This window comes from Camelus bactrianus, chromosome 3 (genome assembly GCF_048773025.1).
Source record: "Camelus bactrianus isolate YW-2024 breed Bactrian camel chromosome 3, ASM4877302v1, whole genome shotgun sequence".
NCBI lineage: Eukaryota > Metazoa > Chordata > Mammalia > Artiodactyla > Camelidae > Camelus > Camelus bactrianus.
The window spans coordinates 155,935,454-155,959,098 of record NC_133541.1 but is presented as its reverse complement, the minus strand read 5'-3'; the positions used below and the strand labels follow the sequence as shown (position 1 = coordinate 155,959,098).

Below are 23,645 nucleotides of genomic sequence, written 5' to 3'. Positions count from 1 at the left end.
ACAGTTTCCTACTAATACTTTCTCCACTGAAAATTCAAAAACAAAATGAAAGTGATGTGATGTTGTGTTGACCTCACGTGAATGGGCTTCCTCCGGTGCTCGACAGTTTTGTAACCCCGAATGAGAGACTCAGGAGAATCATTATGGCTCCTGGGAGTCACCAAATGACTGCCCACCAGCTCGCTGACCACCATCACATCTGCCAGGGTTGAATTGCAGAGAAGAGACCAACTTCTGAAAGGCACAGGAAATATAGACAAGGGAAGAAAAGGCTGCAGTCAGTCCTGGGACAGAGGCCTTGTGAGCAGAGGCCAGAAGTCTGCAGGTGAACATGAGTGGCCCTGGGGCAGAAAGGGACCACGGGGGAGCAGACCTCAATTCTCTTCTCTCTCTCCCTCGGGTAGGAGAGATAAAGTCTGCATCCTTCTCACCTGGAACTGTGGTTTCTGGCTGGCAGAAGTCTTACCAACATGGAATGAATTACTCAAGACTGTGGAAAAAGGAAAGAAAGCGAGAGGGATTAGGGAGCCAACTCCAAGAACCTCTCAAATGCTCCCATATTTATTGTGTATAATCAAAGGAAATAGTCTTTAACAGTTGTGTGTTAGTAAGGAGGAACTTCGTGAAAGATGGGATGAGGCAGAGATTGTAGAATCCGCAATGAGTAAAAAGGGTTAGTTTACCTTTAGGGGAGACATGGGGAGAGGGGAACAAGATAAATTCTTTAGATATCTTCATTACAAAGCAGACCACCAGATCAGCCAGGTCCCTGTTTTGGGAATAATGTACTATCTAACAGCAAGCACTCCCAGCGTTTATAGATGAGTGCCTGGGTCATTGCTGTGCAGAAATCTTCCACGCAGGTCCGCACAGGTAGAAGTGCCACAACGTGCTCAGAAATTATACCGTCAGCACCCCTGGGCTCCCATGGACTGGTTTCACATTAACCAAACTCATGAGAGACTGATGCAAGAAAACCAGAAATTTAATTTATTAATGTAACAGGAGATGTGAAACTACAAACCAGACTGAAATATCAGAGTTCAACCATGAGTACAGATTCTCCTCAACAGCCCAATCACAGGCAGGCAGTCACATGACAAGAGTGGACAGAAGCAGAGCAGGAAGGGTTTCTAGATTAACTGAATGGACTAAATTTCTGTTATACGAAAAGATCTGCTGCCCAGAAGACATTTAAAGCCAATCACAGTGCACTGTCCGTGGACTGTGGCTGAGACACGACTGTGAGCACCTGTGTAACTCTCCTTTCCCTGTCCTTTCTGGGCTAAGTGATGCACAGAGGTACAGATATCCAGGGATGCAGATACCTCTAAACACCCAAAGCCCATCCCTGGGAGCCTGGAAACCAGACAGCCAGGGTTTAAATACCAGCTCTGTCACTTACTAGCTCTGTGACATTGGCCAACTTACTTACTCTATCCGTGCCTCAATTTCCACATTGTAATCCTGGGATAACTATCAAACCTTCCTTACTCACTTGTTGTGAAGATTGAAGGATTCATTTCTGTAAAACGCTCAGAAAAGAATGTAGCACATTTTTGGTGCTCAACAAATGTGAATTTAATAAGAAAGTGATTTACAAATCTCCCTTCTAATCATCTTCTGTGTTTCATGGCTAGTCTGAGTCCCAAAGGAAATCCTTATTTCCCCTCTTATAAACTCTTGGGGAGCACCCTTCTGTTGCATCCCACCACCTGTTTAAACTGAGGGAAGGGATGCCTCCTCCACAATCTGTTCCATGGAGAGTGTTTTTCCCTTCACACCCCTGACCCCTGGACAACGGCTAGCCCTCCTCACACTAACAGATTGAGGTGTGAGTCCGGAGAGACAAGCAGGGCATATGAAACCTTTCCTTTCCCTCCATTGTTGGCCACCATTGGGAAGCACCCGGGATGCTCAGCTCCATGGCAGGCAGCCCTGTGCATGATGGGGCAGATCCTCTTAATGGAAGGCTCACTGTGGCCCAGAGCTAACTGGGACTGCATGAGTCTCTAGTTCTGGGGCACAGTATCATGACACTCATTTTCCCACAGCCCTGAAGTTCATGGAGAACGTGGCTTCATCAGTAATACAGGAGCCATTTATCGCCTGCCTGTTCTTCTGTGTCATCTCTCAGTTGGCTGCTGGAGAAAACGTGTATATGTATTGGGTCCCATTAAGCCCCAATATATATGAAGTAACAAAAAATTCTGTGGCTTAACATTGGTTCAGGGCGACTGTGTAACTGTCCTGACCCTGCTGATGCTAAATTATGGGTATAGGAACTATGGAACCTCCTCAAATATCTTTCAGCATAAAACCAGCTTTTCTTATTTTCCTGTTTCTTAGTAACTGCCAAAGACTGTAAAATGATGGCTTCATACAAAACAGGAGCTAAACTTTATGAGCCCTTTGACATTCCCACTGTGCTAAACACTTTACATAATTTCTAATTCTCACAATTCTGCAAAGCAGATACGAGCGTCCCCATCTCACAGACGAGGGAAAAACTCAGAGCAAACTAACTCAGGCTCACGTGGCTCAGTGGCAGCACGTGCACGCAAACCCAAGACAAAAAACTACACCCCTTCTTATATGTACAAAATCACCTCCCAACAAATGATACACAGCTGCTGGGTCAATACTCAGGGAACTCAGTACACTTTCCAGCTTTAAGGTGCTCCAGAGGCCGCTCTTAGCTGCTTTATAAAATTCCGGCTCACTGGTTGCTAACACTGGAAGAAAAGACCGATTTTGCCATTGTTTGCACAGCAAGTCTGAAATGTTCACAGCGAGATGACAGAATAAGTCTAAGACATAAGCAGAATAATTTTTCCAGGTAGACAGACATAATGGACATTGTGCTATTATGAAGCACTAAGCAACGGAATCAAAACAAAATAACATTTGTTAAACCTTCTTTTGCAAAAGGAATATTAAGACTGTTAGAAGGTGCAACAGCACCACCTATGGCTAAATACACCTTCCAGGTTGCTGGGAAAGATGCAACACAAAAATTGCCTGTTGGATCAGAAAGAAGAATCAGATAATTATATCTTATGTAGCACATACTGCACTTTGCTTCGGGGAAGGGAGGTGTATTCAGTATTTAATCTGACATTGCTAATACTCCTGAATATAAACAAAAGACACAGGCTCATGGAAACTTCTTAGTAGAGGAAAGAATCCAGTCCAGCCACTTCATTTTACAGGAGGGGAGACTGAGATCTGGGATCTGTCCTCCTGGCAATCAGCAGCAAATCTCTCCTAGGCCTCATGTCTTGCACTGTAGCAAAAACCAACAGATCTGTACTAGGCCTATATTCATAAAAGTCACGTCTGTATTTTTCCAACAGTAATTAATCTAGGTATCTTGCAAAATACTTCTCAAAGTGCCAGGAAAGCATACAAGTGTATTGAAATTCAAAAACATTTATTTGCACATTAAAACAGCATGAGATTTATTCTATTAATAAAAGTGACATGTCAAATCAATGTTTTGATATTTTAAAACCTATTAAGAGTGCAGAAAAATAAATCAAAATTTTCTTTAATCACAAAAGAGAGAAGCTTATTCCCTGAAAATGATCAATGTAGATTTTTCTAAACTTAATGATTCTGGTCAGATTCCTACGAATTTAAATGTCTGAGAGGATGGTTACACGGCAACATGAATTCTGAGTTATAACAACACACATTCTGTGTAAATAATATTCAAGGCCGTCTGCTTAAGGTGATTTAACTAGTCCCTGTCTCACTAGAATGATAAAGATTTCATTAAAACTTCATACTGCACACACACACACAAAACCCTGAATCCTTGTTACTTTAAGCCATATTCATATATTCATAAATATGCATATTGAATATGCATCAGAAACAAGCCACCCTCTTTAGTATTCAGAGTTGATCCTTGTAAACTATCTGTCCTTGTGACAGCATATTTTTACTAAGCAGCTCTTGGGTGCTTCATATACAAGGCGTCCACCTCTCACAGTCAAACAAGGTAAAGGGCATCACTCAAATTTCACAAATGAGGAAATGTACTTAAGCCATGAAAACAACTTACATATTCATCATCAGGAAAGAAAATATTAAAGATTTTACTTACAATATTCACTGACAAAACTTTCCTCCATACTAAGACTACATAGAAACAATTCAGTCTTTGTAAATTTTTCTGTCAATAAGCACCACTAGAGAAAAACAAGCAACATCATTAGAAATGGTTGGACTTTCAAAGTCCACTCCAATTTTGCAGTATAATCATTTTTAATGTTTTGATCTTAGTGTTTACAGAGCACTAAAATAAAAAAAATATAAAGTTTTTAACTCATTGCCTGAGAAAGCAACATTTGTGAAAATGTACAATTTTAATTTATGCCACTCTGTCTAACATTCTCACTGGTGTCTCTCCTTTGAAGGCTTCATGAAACTGAGATCGCTAAAATCGGTCATTTATGGACTCACAGGAGTTCGGGAAACCACTCTACTTGGGGCTGATCAGAGGAGCCATTGAGAATGCATCCTGTGCAGCCTGGGTTCCAGCCCTGAGCCTGCCAACGCCAGCTGCGTGAGATTTGGGACAAGCTGCCCCGTCTCTCAACCCCTCAGCTGCAGAAAAGGAGACACTGATACCTACCCTTAAACACCTGCTATGAATTAAAACATGAGGAAAGCATTTTAGCCTTAGGTAAGTGTCCACTCAGAGCAAGCTTGGTCATTATGATGATGAGGATTACTTTTAATAAGTTAAGGCAGACCAAAAATTAGAAATCACCATAAAGGAGAAACATTTTATGTCAATGAGCATTTCCTTTTGAATGGATTGCAGAATGTTCCATTGATTTTTTTAATAAATCAAATTTTGTCCACTAATTATAGATTTACAGGTTCATGGACAAGTCTCCAGAAAAAGAATTAGAGGTCACTAACCTCTGCATACAAAGAAAGTAAAGTTTAAAAAAAATCAGGGGGGAGATTATACCTCACTTGAGAGAGTATGTGCTCAGCATGCATGCGGCCCTCAGTTCAGACACCAGTAACTCCATTTAAAAACTTTTTTTTAAGAAATGGAGAATTAACTCAAAAAGGTGGAGGAATGCAGAATTTTTTTAGAGAATCAACTCAGATTTAAGATGGGGAAAAAAATATCCATTTCTCACAGGAAATCTTGAGAACTATGTAAACCGGATCTGAGTTGTCTAATCTTTTAACATTATTCATGAATTCATATTACCAAGTCTTAAAACTGCCTGATAACCCACAGGGGTGATCCTGATCATAACAGCTGCCAACACGGATCGAGCTCCGGCTACGAATGGTCTGTTCTGCCATTTCTGCCCCTGAGGCCTCACCAGGCTGGGAGCACTAAATTCGGTCATTCATGAGCATCACGTGTAAGTCCTCCCTTTGTGCTTCTCACTCCCCCCTCACCAGACCCTCTGAGGGAAGCACTGTTATCATCTTCCCCAACCGAAGATAAGGCCACTGAGGCACAGAGACTAAACCTGCTCCAGGTCACATCGGCAATAAAGGACGTCTATAATTCTGCTGTTCTATTATTGACAAAGGAATCTGACATATCAATTCAAGGGAGACTGTTAAATAATCAAGTCTGTCAGGTCTTCACCTCAAAGAGCAGATACTATAGATTCCTGACGTAGGATGAGGCTGCCGCCACATACTGACTCAGCTTGAAATTAATATCCAAGGTGAAGCAGCGGATACATGTAAATATTCACGACTGTCAACTCCGCTCTCGGGTCTGGGCCCTTCACTGCCTGAACGGGGGTGAAATCCCCACCAGTGTCAGGGAGGGACTCGCAGCTCTTCCGGGACTCACCCAGGATTCACGGGCTGTTTCCCACCCACAGGCTGTCCTCAACGATTAAAAAGCTCTCAAGAATTTTACACCATGCAAAACTAAAAGACGTTTCTGCAGATGGAGCACTTTCTCAGGCTTAAACCTTTTTTGCCTACACACAGCATGTGGGAAAATAACACATGACTCTGCAAAGTCTCTGACCCTCACCACTCATAGGAGTAGAATGGCCTCAGCACAAGATGACTCTTCACGGATGAGAACAAAATAAAGCCGCCCCCAACCACAGGCACTCCCAGAGACAGCGCTCAGCAGTCTTCTGCACACTCACGGTTGTGCAGCCCTCACCACCATCTATTTCCAGAACACTTCATCATCCTAGAAGAACACCCCTGCCACTAGCAATCACTCCCCAACCCCCCTCCACCCAACCCCTTGCAACCATCACCTGCCCTCTGCCTCTGCATGTGCCTATTCTGGGCATTTCAGATCACTGAATTCAACAATATGTGGCCGTTTGTGTCTGGTTCCTTTCACTTAACGTGCTGTTATCAAGGCTCGTCCAGGTTGAAGTGGTATCAGCATCTCTCTTTTTTTTTTTTGAAAGTGTTAAAGTTTATTAGAAGGTGGTAAGTACTATCAAAAAGAGTAGAGAGGAGCATAACTGATTGGGTTTCAAAGGGAAAAGTGCGGGTTGAGCAGTCAGTGTGGACTTCCCAGAGCAGGTGGCCTTTTTCATATTCCCCTATATTTATTTTTTCTTTTTTATTCACTTTTACGTCTGAATAATGTTCCACAACATGGAGATACTACATTCTGTTCATCCATTCAGCAGCTATGTATGGACGAGCTCCAGACGAATGAGTGTAAGAGGTGACTAGGCAGGGATGGCATTTAAGCAAACGGCAAGATGTGCTTTCAAAAAAAAAAAAGCCAACAAACAGAGGCACAAAGAAATTCAGCGCGTTTCTGAGAAAGTGCATGCTTGCTTCACGATGACTGCCGTGCAGGGCTGGGGGGGGGGAGTGACAGGAGACACAATGAGGGAGTAACCTGAGAATATTCCCCATGCAAGCAGCTCAGCCAATTCTCCTCCCTCATCCTGTATTTTAGAGCCATTTTTGATAGGTTTTCTATTTCAAGTAACAGTACTTAGTTACACATCTGATCATCTGCATCAGATCACCTTACCTCCAAGCCACAGAAAGTCATTCACTGACTGGAGCAGCTCCAAGACATAAAGGTGATGGACCAGGGAGTCCTGAAGCATCCCGGCCTGCAGGCACAAACCCCCACATGTTCCATGGTGATGTCCGGAAAGTAAAATGCATGGAAATATCTCACTGCTTGTGCACGATATCTGCCCCCAAATTGCCCCAAAATCATGCTGGCAAAGCACTACTGAGCCCTCTCACTACAAAAAAAAAAAAAAAAAAAAAAGAGAGAGAGAGAGAACAGAAAAGAAAAGAATAAAGCTAAGAAGGCAAATTTAGGGTCTTCCATTCAAAACCAGCAAACATCACTGCCAGTAACTCAGCTGGAATGGTCCTGACTTCAAAAACCACTGCGCAGTTACATTGCAAACGTGATAGACATATATGTATTCCACGTAGATGATATTACAGTAGGATTTTTCTTTTCGAAATTTCCAGTTGCAACATTAACACAAGAAAGATTATGTTTCAGCTTTAAAAAAATCAATTATTTTCCACTTTCTTAATTTTGAACCTATTATTATTTTATAAAGGGTGCTATGCTGCAAATTATAAACCAACTATTTGGCTTCTGCCAACAAGACCTTTATGACTTCACTATTTCAGAGCAAGATTTAATGATGCTTTGAAAAGTGGGTCCTGGGGCGCTCACTAACAGCTCTTTAAATACTGACAAGAATGTGCTATTTAAGTAATGCAAAGGCTCTAACTCTACATTAACTCAGAAACCAAAGAAACTACACCAAAGCCTTACTTTATCATTTTTAAATTTTGCTATTCTTTTGAATATTAAATTTCTTAAAAGATAAGATTTTTTTTGAGAAACACAGCAGCTGTATTAAATTTCCTCTCACCAAGAAAGCAATCTTTATCAAGAATAAATACCCCTATGGGAATCCAAAAGACGGGACGTTTCTAGCTAAGTGAACATGCAGATCTCAACACAAGACTAAATCCTATCAGATCTCACTCGAACGAGCTCAACAATGTCCTGTGCTACCCTGAAACTTAGCTCTTCTCTTCCAAATGTTGGCTGAGCTAAGATCATCACACAATGCAGGGAAGAAGAGAAAAGTCCACCTGGTTGCATCCGTTTTCTTCCAGCCACAAGGTGCCGCTAGGGGGTCCCCGTTAATAAGCTCTCCCCATGAGGAAATCCGGCATTCACACTGCCCCTGCCGTCCCCAAGCAGCCCCGACGCCCCTCTCCCACTGGTGGCCCCCCAGCCTGTCAATGGTCTTCTAATGACCCTCCCAGTTGGTGGCACTCTCCCCCTCTTCCCTGCTTCACACACACACACACAAACACACACACACACACACACACACACACACACACACACACACACACACACACACACACGGAGCCAGGACAGCCTTCCCAAAGCACAAATTTGATTACATCACCCCCACTTCAAACCCTTCAGAGGCTCCCTGGTAGAGTTCTAGCCCCACCCCCGACGCTGCTCGCCCAGCCTCACCTCAGTACCCAGGTCCCCAGTGACCTCAGGCGCCCCCTGACCTGCTGCTACTTCCCACTTGCCTCCAAGCCCATTTTGACTGTTTGTCAAGGGAGACTTCCTTCCCTCGAACCTCTACACTTTGGGTTAGGTGCCCCTGCTGTGTTCCTAGAACATTCTACGCTAAGACAACTTCTGACAATGCTAAACTCTCAAGAAGCAATACATTTTGCTTACTACTGTGAGTCCACCCTCTCTCCCCTGGACACTCAGAATTGCATGTGTTATGAATAAATGAATGAAGGGGTGGGTCTCAAAGGGACGGGCAGAGATGCTCTCGCCCACCCCGACCCCTTCTTTTTGTAGAACATCAGAAGCAAAACCAGGAGTACCTCTCCTGAGGGTCACTTTCTGCTGACACACTTCACTGCCTCTTCTGTGTCAGTTCTAGTAAAAAACCAAGCTCCTCCTAAGCCCTCCATCCCTAGGCCCACTCCAGTGTACTCCCAAACAGGGGCACCCTCCACCCTGGACCACACAGTGCACTCTCACCGAGTCCCCACCCCACAAGCCTCCAGGCCTCTACCCGGGCTGCTCCTGCAACCTGAGTCACCCTCTTGATTCCTTCTCCTGGCTGACTCTTACTCTGTCCTCATAACTGAATGTAGAGCACATTTCTTCAAGGAAGCCCTCTCTGATGATGTCCTTTAGCTCTTGGCTGGGCTCCCTCTACAGCAGGACTGCTTGGCGACCAACTGGTGTTTGTCCACCTGCTCCTCTGAGACCATGACCTCTTGGAGGCCACGTGGGAAAAAGGAGTGAGACGATAAGAGGGGTGGGAAGAGCAAAAAGCAAAATCACAGCCCAAGTCCCAGATTCAAGGATTCTGTCTCAGAAGAAAAGAATAAAATGTTTAATACGTATGTCATTTGGCTATGATTTTTGTGGCTCATGGAAAGCAAGAGGTTGGTGTTCTAGTCTAAAATCCAAGTTACATGCAAAGAAATGTACATATTCATATCCAAAGGAAACCAGAGCTGCTCAACAACAGTTTGCAGTTAAAATCAAAGGAACTTTGATAAAGGCAATCTCTCTCTCTCTCTCTCTTTGTTTTTTTTTTTTTTTTGTATCATATAGTTGTAGAAGTATTTGTATAACTAAGTGATGGCTACAGCCTATGATTCTGCACTGGAGTATTTGGGGCAGAGGAAGCCCAGATTACATGCACTGTGTAAATGCAATCACACCAACACACTGACAGGTGCCCTACTGGCTGAGCTGAAGTTCCAAAGCAGACAACCTTACGATGCAAGACAGCTCTCATTAGAAAGTAAGGAATGCAATGTTCTGTACTCAATTACATACGTTATATGGGCCATTAAGCGATAGTGCATCTTGTCTAATGAAACCCCAAAATAAATTGTTAACGTCGATTTTCTCCATCTGACCCTTATTTGCTAACTTTGGATATCAAACCCTCACTCCATACAGAAAGCTCAGACCTACGCTGCAGCAGGTTACATCCCGTGGAAGAAAGCCTATCAAGGAAGAACTGGAGAGTTTCCCTTCAGAAGCTGCTAAGTCTGGTTTTGCACCTGTACGTCATTTGCAACCACGTCATCGTCAAAAGAGTAAGACCTTACCTCTGTGGGGCGAAAAGCACTGCGGTGCTTCTGAACCATTAAAGAACACTGAACTTTGGGAAAGAGTCCTGAGGCACTTAAATCGTACTTTTTGTGAAAGGCTCCAATACTGACCCAATTCACCAATCCAGGTACAACAGGGAGGTACCGGAATTAGTAGAGAGAACATGCCCTTGAAGTCTGACAAGGCCCTGCTTGAATCCTGCTACAGCATTTACTAGTCGCGAAATGGACCAATTCCTTAACCCCTCTGAGAAGGCTTCCCAATCTGCAAAAGTGGGCTGCCACCGCCCACCTGGGAGGCACGGATGTGAATGCAACACGCAAGTAGTGAGGCCGACTGCTACCTGACACGAGACCTGGCTAGTTTCCCTCTGCTGCCCTTCTCCCCCTTTAAACTTGCCCTGTTCCCACTGGTAAGGGTCAAGCCCCGGACCAGAATGCCCGATTCTTCTGTGTATCCCCGGATACATGTCTTACCCTTAGGAGGCCAGAAAAAGAACTATCTCCTCCAACGTCACTATCAATGTTCTTAAGAGTCTGGGTTTTTTAAACTCTATTTTGCAGGGAGACTATTCCAGAACTGTCCAACCACCATTCTCCACTTTGGCTCCTTCTCACCTCAAATCTTCTGACTGCTGGCCTTTTGTTCGTGGGAAAGAGAGTCCGCTAGGGTGGAGACTCCCTAGGCCTCTGTCCTTCCCTCACAGGTGAGTGTGACTACCTTCTCAACACTCCTCACTCCGACTCCATCTTCCGAGGAGGTTCCCCTCCTGGAACATGCAGCCTCTGCATCATCCCCAGACGCGCACGCGTGGCCACAACCCTCCATTCAGATTTCTTCCTGGGTGGCCCTGCCCACCCCCAAGACCCTTAAGGATAAATGCCATTGCTCTGAAAATCCCAAACGCCACTGAGTGACACGCCAAAGCTGCATGGTCTGGGCTTTCCTCCAACACAGGCACAGCCCTGACCCGCCTCAGCCTCAGTCTGCACCTCTCGAGATGAGCTCATCCACCTGCACGGCTGTGAACACCAGCTAAGAATGACGACTCCCAACGTGTATCTCTAGTCCGGCTCCTTCACCTGAGCCCCGGGGCCATAGACCCGAGTGCCTCTTTGAAGTCCTAACTTGGATGACAAATGGAATCTTAAAAATGCCTCATGTCCACCATTTACTCTAGAGTTCGATTCCTGGCAGGTACCTCCCAGGCTCCAGATTTTAGTAACAGACCCAGAACCCACCTAGGTGTTTGAGGTCACATTCAATTTCCCCTGTTCCTCCCCCCGGCCCTGCCCTGGAATCAGTCTTGTCATTTCTATTGCTTAGCCAGTCTCAAGTCTGGTTCTGCAAGGACCACGGATGGAACCCCACAAGCTGACAGCAAGGTGCAGTGCATCACAGTCCTCCGAAGAGAGCTCCCTGGAGGGGGAGGCATATCCTGCCTCTGGTCACCTCAGAAGGCACTGGATTCTCACAAAGGAGGCCCAGGAGAAGGGACTCAAGGTTCTCTTGTGGTCTGAACTTTGAAGGTCCCGAAGTTTGGGGGAGTTCCTAGTTAGCAGACACACCTGCCAGTGAGCAGATGAGGATGGGGGAACCCAGGCAAGGCTGTTCTCACTCCGACCCCTGGGCTATCGGGAGCCACGGGAAAGGCCTGTGTTCAGGGCACAGCCCAGCCTTCACTGATCCCAGCCTGCATTTGCCAACCCAGAGAGCCTAGACTCCTACTTGCGATTCTTGTGATCTGTTCCCCCCCAGAATGTGATGGGCTCTTTCAGAACGTCTGGCCTGTCTCAAGCGAGACCAAGTCAGTGAAGGATGAAGTGTCCACAATTGGACCAGGGCATGAAAGGAGAAACAAGGTCTCATGGCCAGCATGACGGTGGTGGCCAAACCCTTCCCCCGGGTGAGATGAACCAGGGTGTGGGTGAGATTGCAAGGTCACTTCACAGCTGAATAGGGTGTTGGAGACTCACTACCGCAAACTAACGACACGGCCGTCAGTGGTGGACGTCAGCTGCAACAGACACGGAGTCAGCTATTTACTGCCATCATGGGTTAATAGTAAAGGCTGGTGCAGGGAGGACTGCATGGCTGCTGGAGCAAACCACAGACCCGGCTCTGAATGCCCACTGGCTGGAGCAGAGAGGAAGCTACGGTCCCCTTTAGCGGTCCCTGTGTCCACCAGATCCAAGTGAGCCAGCTACTTAGGAGAAGGCCATGTTGTTCTGATACTCAGAAAAACCAGCCTCGTAAAGGGAAAATAAGAGTGGCATGGAGTTTAGACCCGCTCCTGCCTCTCTATGAAGGCAAAGTTAAGTAAATGGCACCGGGAAGGTGAATGAAAAAACAAAAAACAAAAAACTGGTGACTGCTTCTTCCAACAGCATCCCCTGCAGCTGCTCACCCCCGAGACTGCCACTTTCTCACCAGTGACCGCCGGCCAGGAAGCTCCGTCACGCACATCACACAGCGACAGCCCTGAACCGCGTGCCAAGCACGTTTGTCTAAAAGCCAGAATCAAGGAAGATGCTGCAGATTTTGACATTCCAAGTTTAAATACTCCTTGAAAAAAATCACTCAGCAGCCGCCTAAATCAATTCACATCTCACTTCTTCAAAACAATCAAACAAATTTAATAAGGGCGCATTTGTCACCAAACATAAGGAGGACCAAACTGGTTCCTCAAAGCAAGGATTTTAACAGGTATCAAACACCAGTGGGTGATGTGCTAACAAAGCAAAAATTCCAAATATCTAGAAAATAAAAAAATGACTAGGATAATATATGGATCAAGGCAACTATTAAGTTTTTGCTTTTTAAAGCTATGGGGACAGCACGGAGGACAATCTCGCTATTTCCAATGCAGGGTGTGCACAGTCCACTTTTCAGACGCAACAACATGCTCACAGGGCGGTACAAGATAGAAAGGGAAATAGAAAAAGGAAAAGAGGAACAGCGAAAATTAGAAACACATGAGAACAAAAATAACTGAGAGCAATTACAAGAATTTACGTGAGTTTGGTGAGGACAGGGACGAGGGGACGGTGAGACCCACCCTCACCTATTGTTCCAGGGAAGGCAGGGGCCTGAAGCGAGCGGCGCTGCCGGGGGACCCCAACGTGGTCAGCGCCCCAAACCTAAACTTCACCTAGATGCGTGTAAACAACTTTTGAGCTACAAAATGTGGTCGCATTTCAAGCTGGACAATTTTACTCACTCCCACCAAGAGTAACAGGAGAGAATTTGGCTCTGTTCCTGCACCAAAGCATTGTTTAAAAAAGTAATGACTGTGTAATAGTAAAAGCAACAATGGAGTAAAAGTGACTGGAGGAGAACTTACTTGACCCGAGCTCACAGGCCGCGTTATCTCACTGACGTTCAGATGCTGGCTGAGCCCTTACGGTACCAAAACAGACAGACCCACCAGGAGGGAGGTTTAATGCGCTGCTGTATTTTGATGCTGGGAGCCATGCCTGGTACACAAGGTTCTGGGTAAACAATGGTGAAAGTGTCAACCACTATGGGCTAAGCACACAACCAGCTACTCCGCCAAATACCAAGGACAGACTTCAAAAGGCAAAAACAAGCTGGCATTCTCTGGTGGGTCTGCAGACTCAGAGCCAAGCAGTTGCTGAGCAAACATGTCACCAGTGCCTCCTGTGACAAAAGAAGAGGCACTGGTCCGGGGGCTGGGGCAGGGCTCCAGGCTTCCACTGCTCACCCACCATTTTGTCCAGGGGGAGATGTTGGTCCCTGCTTACGTTGCACCGATGTACCGACATTGACTGACGCCTGGGGACTGAGCAGGTGGTGACAGGTGACGGGAATGGAGCCAGCCTGGGAGTGGCACGGTGCTGGCATCTGTGTCCTCAGCTTTGCCCAGGCCAATACATCTGCCAGCTCATCTACAAGAAGCAGAAGGGGAGAAAGCAGTGTAGATCATGGGGCCCTGTGAGGACAAGTCCTGGCCATGGCCACGACATGCCTCGCCCCTTCCTTAAGATATAGAGGTATGTCCGGGGAGGAAGTGAAAATTCATCCAGAGCCCGCCAGGCACCACAAGCAGGTGGGACTCGGGTCCCCTGTGCCTGTCACTCACAGGACTGGTCTGGACTTTCTTTTTATCAATTCTCTGGCAACTTCTCCTCTAACTTACCAACAACCAGAAAGTAGAATCTGATTTTAGACTCACAGAGAATCGCAGAAAACCTCCTCCACATCAGGCCCGGCAGCACGTGCCAGGCCCTCCGACCGTCACCTTTGGGACCGCCATGAGCCCTCTCCAGACTCAAGGCCCGAGGCCGTAGGTCGGGGGGGCACAGATTCCCACACTCTCCCCAGCAAAGGGGGACCACCTCTCGGCAAAGGCATCTCACCTTCTTCTGCCCAAGGGACATCTCGATAGATACACAGGGAAACAGAGCAGAATGTGGGGGGGTAGGCAGCCCAGAAGAGCTCGTCTGCACTTCCAAGGCAAAGTGGGTCCGTTGACCTAATCACAGGGACAAAGTGAGGACGAATCTTTCCCTGCTGTGCCCCATGCTCCGTGACACGCCTTTCCCTGCGTAAGGAGCTCATTTGGAAGCCCCTGGCAGTGTTTCTGTTGTCCTAAATTGGCATGGTGGTTGTCAGGCAGGGAGAGAGGGCCTGAGCCGTGCAGGTTCTGGACCTGGGAAGCAGGAGACACTGGCTCCACCCCCAGCTCAACCAGCGCCTCATTCTGCACCTCAGGATTCAGCATGACATCTATAAGCAAAGGAATGAGACTGTCCCAGGACATGCTGTCCAACAGGAATGAAATGACAGCCATGTAAAGAAAGTTTCCCAGTTGCCACATTTAAAAATGTAACCCCCCCCAAAAAAACCCTAGAAACTGATTTTAAGAACATATCTTACTTATTCTACAGTATGTAAAATACTATCATTTTGACATGTAATCAATAAAGAAAGAAACAACATAGTTTACATTCTTTTTACTAGACAAGTCTCAGCGTCTGATGTGCATTTGACCTACAGCACATCTCAGCTCAGAGCAGCCTCCTCCCCAGCTCTCCTAGCATCAGTGGCTTTGGCTACTCTATTGGACAGCAATTCCAGGGGTCACACCAGGGGAATTGGCTGAAAAGCGGGAGTAAGTGTCCATAATAACCCTAAAAGAATCTCTCTGAAACAAATGCGGATTCACTTTTAAACGTCTGAAAACCGGCGGGTTTCACCTCCCTCACGCCTTGGCTACAAGACAGCCCTCCTCCTTGCTGATCCCTTTCTGGATGTAGGGAAGCAACCCTTCACACAGCCAGGGTGTCCGGGCATCCAGGTAGAATTTCCTGCTCTCTGTGTCCAATCCCACAAAGTCCTCCTTCTCAAACAGGATGTAGAGAAGGAGGATCTTATCCCCAGTCTTGTCGGATGCACAGTCCAGCCACTTGGACTTGAGCATGATGAAGAGAGACTCAGTGAAGTCCTCGATCCTCTTCTCCACCACCCTGCAGTCCTCGTAAATTGAAGGCAACGTCGGTGCGCGGCTGCTCGGGCACCTCCCCATGCAGCACAAAGACAAAGAGCCGAGAGTCATAGAGCGTGGTGCCATACAGCTCCTCTGCACGTGGAGCTTCTCGAAGGTCTTGGCCAAGAGGCAGTCGGTAATGATGACAAGGCCCACGACCTTGCAGTGGGTCTGGAAGTCGCTCCACCCATTGTCGGGCGCATAGTGGTGACTCTAGTGGATACAGAGTGCCCACTGCGAGCCGCAAGGGATGATCTGCCTCACCAAGGAGATTCGCTTATAGATGCAAAAGAAATTCTCCTCTGAGATGATCCCCACGGGTTGGACCACCACGGGGAGAGTCTCGTGGTCCTAAGCACACTGCACGTAGTCAGGGATGTTCATGTTGCAGGCCCTGACGAGAGGGAAGAGGAGACCGAGGTACATACTGTGCTGCGGGCTGCGGGCCTCACTGGGTTGCGGTGACCTGGTGTGTACCAGTCAGAAGGCAGGGGAAGCCCAAGCAAAGCCGGGGGTACAGTTTGTCCTCAGCGTCTGCACATGGCTACCGCAGCTCGGATCACATTACGCAGCTTTTGGTCTAGGCTTCCGCCCTCTGCAGAAAAGGGTCATTTCTTGTTTTCTGTTTCCAAGCACCTAGCCATGCCCTGATGCAAAGTCAATGCTCAAAACTGCTGAATAAAGGAATGAATAAAGGAACTGCTTCCACACCCCTCAGCAGGATATAATGCAAAGAAACACAGTAGGATCAAAAGACCTGGATTTCAACTCCAATTTATTTGAACTCCTAAGCTGCAGAATACTTGATAAGAAAACTTGCTTTGGGGAGGAGAGTACAGTTCAGTGGTAGAACACATGCTTAGCATGTATGAGGTCCTGGGTTGAATCCTCAGTACCTCATTTTAAAAAAAATGAAACAAATAAATTAACCTATTTACCCCCCTCAAAAAATATTTTTTGAATTCCAAATTCAAGAAAAAATAAACACCTTGCAATTGACACAACGTTGTAAACATGAGTATACTTCAATTAAAAAAAAACCTTGCCTTACAAGAATATAGCTGGATTATGGAACTTTACAAATGTAAAATGCCTAGGTTACCACCTGCATAAAAAGAAGGAAATGTACAAATTTACTATCCCTCATTTATGAGCTATATTTCCTTTGGGGGGTTTATAACCTCTCAGAGCTAATTTTCTCAGATTAAAAAAAGAAGGAAATATTACCGGATTCTCCATAGTGCTGAAGAATCAGATAAACATATGATAACATCTGACCCACAGAGTTTACTCAATAAATGCTTGTTGAATGAATGAATAAACAAGCAAAGTGAATGCTGCTCCCTGCCACAGAGCATCATGATGGTACTGCCTGGAAATTCCAAGCCCACGTTTCACCCGACTCTACACTAACCATGGGTGACCTGGGCAGGCCTGTGTGCTCCTCTTAACCCCAGTTTAATCATGAATAGAAATGAGGGCAATAACACAAACCTCAAAGGGTTAGTGAGTCATTACTGAATTGTATCCCAACTTTGCAAGATGGAACCTTTAAAGAAATTTGGGCAAAAAGTCCGTAGGCCCTCTCCATATTATCTCTTACAACTACATGGGAATCTACATTATATCTCAAAATTAAAAAGTCTAATTTATTAAAGAGGCTATTGAGGTTAAACGTGCTCACTGTCTCAAATAAGGAACACACAGTACAAATAGGTCAATGCCCAGCCCATGAGATACACTCAGTAAACATTCCCACTGAGCCCACTGGTCCCTCCAACTTCGGAGCACGATGATGTGTCCTCATGGCCAGAGGCCCCTGCACCTGAAACTAACAAAGCTAATGGTCCCCACTTTCAAGAACCCCTGCCACCACCGTAGGACTAATTTTGTACTTGTAATTTTTTTCTTTATATTAAATAGAAAAACGTAATTGCATAGCCTTCAGGCCACCAAAACCTGACTACAGAGATCATGATGGCAGCCCTTCTTCGTGAAACAATAAAATGAAAAGCCATTTCCACAAGATCTCTGTGTAAATCTACTAGGGAACTTCATCCTGGACTGAGAGGAAGAGGACTGGGGAGGAGGGGGCAATCTGCGGCACACAGACCCATGGGCCACCTGTCCCACGATGGACTTTAGACCCAACACTCATCCTCAAGGAACTTCAGAATAGACACAAGACAGATTGCTGTGGACAAGATTTTTTTTTTTTGTAAAGAAATCCCTTATTCCCTCGCAGGATTTGTTTCTACCGAGAAACAAATGTCTTATGTGTATAATGTTTCACAAAACACTTAAATTATTATCACCCCAACTTGAAGCATTAAGAAACTGAGGGAGAGAGGTTTATCACATTGTGCAAGATTCAAGAGAGGCAAAAAAAAAAAAAAAGATGAGAGAGAGGCCACGTCGGACACCGTATTTAAACCCAAGCCCCTGTTCCAGTGCTCACACTAGAAAGTGGGATATACTGCCCCTTTCCTGCCCTCTCCCTGCAATAAATCTCTGAAGACTCTTTTGTGTGCCACCTGGAATCACAATCACTTCAATTTTCCACAAAGAGCTATGTCACATTTTGGATGTGTCAAAATCTATATGTTGAATGGGAGGAGAGATTTGTATTTTCTGTTTCTCAAAGGAAACATGGCTTAAAAGAAACTGAAAAGCACTTTTCTAGTCTAAGTCTTCATTGTGCAGAGAAGGAAACGGAGGCTCAGAAGAGATGAGGAAAAGGCCTTATTAACAAATATTGCCTCAGCGCAGCACCAAGCCAGCCTTGGGCACTTCTGGGGGAGGATCTGGAAGGCCCAGGAGAATGAGTCTTAGAAAACGGAAAGAGAAGAAGCATACAAGGCCCCGTCTCTACACCATCATACCATGAAGTTCCACCAAATTACCCAGTATGTGTGCAGCCAACATTAATGTGGGATAAACAGGTTATAGAAACCTGGAAGTCTCAACCATAGTGGAAATTCCAACATTTACTTTGTTTTTTTTCCCAGTTCAAGCATCAGCTCAGTGGGCACTCTGTACCAAGCCCTACACGAGGCCTGGGGTTCTCCCAAATACACAACTCTTATATCACGTGAGCAAACCACACACAGGCCCACCAGAAGGAAAATGCCCACAGATAAGGTGGAATTACTGAAACTGAAAGCAGCCAACCAGCATATATTACTAGCAAAAATGGTGCTGCTATAAATAGACTCATGGACATAGAAAGCAAACTGTGGTTAGCAGGCAGGAAAAGGGGGATTAACAGATACACGTTAATAAATATAAAATAAATGACAAGGACCTACTATATAGCACAGGGAACTATATTCAATTTCTTGTAATGAGTTGTACTAAAAACAATCTAAAACATATTTAGATACATATGCATATGTTTATAACTGAATCTCTGCTGTACATCTGAAACTAACATTCTAAATTGACTACACTTCAATAAAAAATAATTTTAAAAAATAAGTAAAAATAAAAGCAACGCCATTTAGAAAAAATAAAAGAATACTCTGATCCCCTTAGCTGTAGGTGCTGGAGAATTCTGGTTACAAACACCAAGTCCACTGGATCACTCCAGCACTGGCTGTCACTCTTTCTGACCATCAGAGAGTCACTTGGCTCCATTGAGTTTATTTTCTCTTCTGTGAAAGGCTTCAGTTTGCAACTAACGATGTATAGAATCTCATCATTCACAAACCCAACAATTAATGAGGACTTCCCATGGGCCAGGCTCTGGAAATATGAAAATATAGGGTCCGAGATATATTCATGGGTAGAAGAAATTTATGCCATAAAGACATTAATTCTTCTTGCTTTGATAGACAGATTCAATACAATACTGTTTAGATTTCCTACCAGAGTTTTTATGGGTAACAAGATAATTTATGGTCAGGAACAACCAAGAATCTTCTTTAGAACCAGCACTGGGAAGGGGTGGATAGGTCAATCATTTCCACTGGTCTTTCTGAAGTGATGAAAACGTTCTGGAATATTAATGGTTGCACCACTGTGAATATGCTAAAGCTGCTGAATTGTAGCATTTAAGTGGGTGGACTTCATGGTGTGTGAACAATATCACAATAAAGACGTTAAATGAATAAATATTTCTTGACAATTATTTTTCCCTCTATACAACTAGTCTGTCCCACAATTTAAGAAGAACCAAAAAACCAAAACAAACCAAATTTTGCCAGGAGCTCTTTAGGACTGCAATGTCCCTGAGTCTCCAACGCCTCTGGTGGTGCTGTTCCTGTTAACACACCCTAGCTGGGCTGGGCTAGTTAGGGACTGTAACTATCTTTTTAAGATCGACGGTCACACGTTTCACCCTGGGAGAGGGAAAGATGGAGGATGTCACAGCCTCATGCCTTCAGCTCATTTTTATCTGAACCAAGCCTTGCTTTCAACACTGTAATCCCTATCACTATAAAAACAGTGACATCATCAAGCACCGCCATCATAACACGTGAAAGTGTTCAAGGTACTTACCTGGGGCAGAAACACTGAGGGAGGAGACGGAAACTCCCTCAGGACTGACGCTCCCTTTTCCCGACTCCACCAGCAGAAGCTGGGGTTCACAGCCGGAGGCTCTCAGCCCGGGGAGGAGCGCCCATAACACTGAGCTGGCCCCCAGGGAGAGGGGAAGGGAGACGAGGGCAGCCCCGGGGTCGCGGGGCAGGGAAAGCCGGGGACGGGACGCGGGCAGTAGTCCCGCTCGGAGGCCAGCCCCAGCCCCAGCCGCCCGCCCCCATCCTGGTCCGCAGACCCCGCCCGCCCGGGACACAGCCCGCCCAGGGGCGGGGACGGGCCGGCGGCCGAGGAGAGGCAGCCCGGGAGGAGAGGACTCGCGGGCGGGAGAGGGGAAAGGGACTCCAGCCGCGGACTCAGGGGAGCCCGGCTGGGGCGAGAGGCGGCAGGTGCACACCTGGCCCTGGACAGCTGTGGCCGTGGGGCCGGGGCAGGAGCAAAAGTCCTACCAGGCGAAAGAGCTGAGCAGAATTTGGGGCCGATCCCATGCTCGGAGCTGGAGCTTCCAACCCTCGTTCCAGCTGGCACTGACTGCGCATGCGCAGGAGGGCCAGCGATCCTCTCTGGGTTCCGCGAGAGAAGGTGGGGAAGCGAGGGACGGAGAAGATGGGAGGAGGAGGGGAGAAGGGGAAAAGTGGGGGGAGAGACATGGACAGGAGGAGCAGAGAGAAGGCAGGGATCTGGAGGTTGGAGGAGAGTAGCAGAGATGGAGAGAAATAGTTTTAACTCTGGGGGCATCCTGAAGGAGGCAGCAGTTCTGCCTCTGCACACTTCTCTAACCCTTCAAGGCCCGCAGCTCATATTTTACCTCCCTGGTCCAGCCCTCCACCCAAGGCCTCTGCAGGACCCCTACGGGGATCACACCCGTTGCCCCAAAGTGGAGCTGGGTTTCCTTTTGCTCTGGGAACCAAGCACCCGCAGGTGTTGTCGCTCAGTACTACCTTGTAAAGTGTACCTATTTCCCTTTTACACGCTGGGACACAGGCAGGCAAGATCTCTGCTTTACCTCCACTGTCCCAGGTGTTGTACTGGCGGGGAGCGGGAGGTACAAAGTCAGATCCCAAAAGGAGCATACTGCCTGAGTTTTGGTGCATAGTCCCCATCCTTCCTGAGTAAACCACACCCCACCCTCGGGGAACCATCAAGGGCACACAGTATGTCCCTGGGTGTGGGATAGCTGCCCTCAATTCCAGTGCCCAGCTTGCTAGGAAGATAGGAGTGTTACTGAGTCTAAATTCATTCTCCTTAGTGCAGGACAGGCCAGTAAGTTGGGAGACCAGGTGTTGGGGCATGGAATAGCAACTTTCTGTAGACCTAGATGGCAAACTAATGTCCTGGAAAATCATCTCCCCAAGTCAGAATTCAGGCTCCTTTCCTAAGAGCTTGGTTTTTGCAATCTTCTTGATATAGGAATTCTTTGTTGTTAGAATCCTTTGTTCTTGCAGCTATCTGCCTGGGTCAGATCCCTGTAAACCACCAACAAAACAAACGTTATTTTCTATTATGTAATTTCTTATCTTTATATGAATGGAAAAGTGTTAAATATCCTTAAAGGTCAGAGCCTTCAAAATAGGCTCTCCTGTATATTTTAGGCTCTAGGCAACATTGTTTTACAAGCAAGATGAAGCCTAGGAGACAGAGCACAGGGTTAAAGTCAAAGGAACAGATCTATTATGGAGTCAGATTTGTTCTTTTCTATTACCAGGGCAGAAGACACTTGAGGATTTAAATCCCTTTAAGTTAAAAATAAGTAATACTTTAAAGGAATTTACATACATAGGTCGGAATGTGCATAGCATATCTGGAAAACACACAAAGGATTGTAAACAGTGGCATCTCCAGGGAGGGCTGAAAGAAGAGAGGATGAGGGAAAACTTCTTTCACTTGTGTAATTTTGTGCTCTGTTTGAATTTATTTAACCACATGCATGTATTTCTTTTTCAGTTAAAAAATGTGTAATGGAGCAAAGGATTAGCAAGCTCAGCAAATACAGCAGCCATGGAATCACTGAGCTATCAATTTTGATTTAAGCCAGGAAGCAATTATTGACTCTCTCCTATGTGCCCAGTGCTGTTTTAAGACTTCTTTTATTTTTTTTTTATAAAATAATAAAGTGCTATTCCTCACCCCTGCCCATGGCTGGTGGAAAACCAACTGAGTTTTTATTGAGTTGTTTTCCAAAAAGTAGAGATCAGTTATAAACAGAACACATCTTCAGGGCAAAAAAGGCGGAGTGGTTTACCAGCAGGCCAGATAGCTTTGAAGGTTTTTCAACAGAGGCACACAGAGGCTGAGAGAGAAAGCCTCCAGGACCCTACGAAAAGCTGCCCAAACTGCCTTCTCCATGGCACTACTGAAATAGGAAAGAAAAAATCTGACTCCATATTAGATCTGTTCCTTTGACTTTAACCCTGTGCCCTGTTTCCTAGGCTTAGTCTTGTTGGTTCTGCACCTTTTGTAAAACAATGTTGCCTAGAGCCTGAAATATACAGGAGAACCTATTCTCAAGGATCTGACTTTGAAGGATATTAACACTTTCTATTCACATAAAGATAACAAGTTACAGAATAGAAAACAACATTTGTTTGTTGGAGGTTTACACGGATGTGACCCAGGTGAAGAGCTGCAAGAACAAAGGATTCTAACAACAAAGAATTCATACACCAAGTTTGCAACAACCAAGCATTCCCACTTCCCATTTTTAATATAAGAAGAGCCTGAAATCTGACTTGGGGTGATGGTTCCCCAGGACATTTTTCTACCATTTCTCAGCTGGCTTTCCAAATTAAAGTCGCTATTTCTTGCCCCAAAACCTGGTCTCCTGATTTATTGGCCTGTAATGCACGAGCAGAACAAGCCTGGACTCGGAAACACAGACATTGAAAGTACCCATTTGGTATATTAAATGACCTGTTTCTTCTCATCTTCCTGACGTTTTATTCTCTTGAACACTCCTGCTATGTTTATGAAAAACCTGTCATGTGGACACATTTCCACCTCTAGCCACTACCCTTCCAGGTAAGAACTGATGCCAAGAAGGCAATGGAAGTTGCTAGAAGGTATTACCTGGACAAAATAGAGCAGAAGTGGGTTCTGGCTGATGTTAAGGAGCAGGCTGGAACACCTGACAAGATGTTATAAGTACGGAGAGACAGCTGGGCACCAAAGGAGAAGCTTCTAAACTTCCATGAGGGACTTGTTGGATAGGAAGGAAAAGTCCCAGACTATAGCTAGGATCCCACCACGAGCTTCCTGGGCGAGTCTGGGCAAGTAATTTAAAATCTCTAGGCCCATGCTGTCCAACATGGGAGCCACCAGCAGCATGCAGTAGTATGAAGTTATTCTGTAGCCAGACAGAATTATAAAAAGACATTTTATTGCAAAGGCCCAGCAGGTATAATATTTAAAAACGTTATTGGTTATCTTGACCTAACGAGTTATTTTTGTATGTGT

General features: G+C 45.7%; 1 long non-coding RNA gene across 7 annotated transcripts in view; it reads right to left on the bottom strand.

Annotated features, from left to right (window-relative positions):
• LOC141577202 (uncharacterized) overlaps window positions 1-20,914 on the bottom strand; it is a 112,929-nt gene extending 92,015 nt beyond the window's left edge. For 2 of the 7 annotated variants that reach the window (XR_012505946.1, XR_012505949.1), the window contains exon 1: window positions 20,154-20,895. This is a non-coding gene — a long non-coding RNA (uncharacterized LOC141577202). Of the gene's footprint in view, window positions 1-13,872; window positions 14,053-20,153 lie in introns of all 7 variants that reach the window. The other 5 variants (XR_012505948.1, XR_012505947.1, XR_012505951.1 and 2 more) reach the window with 5 other exon arrangements.
• Window positions 20,915-23,645: the final 2,731 nt, after the last annotated feature.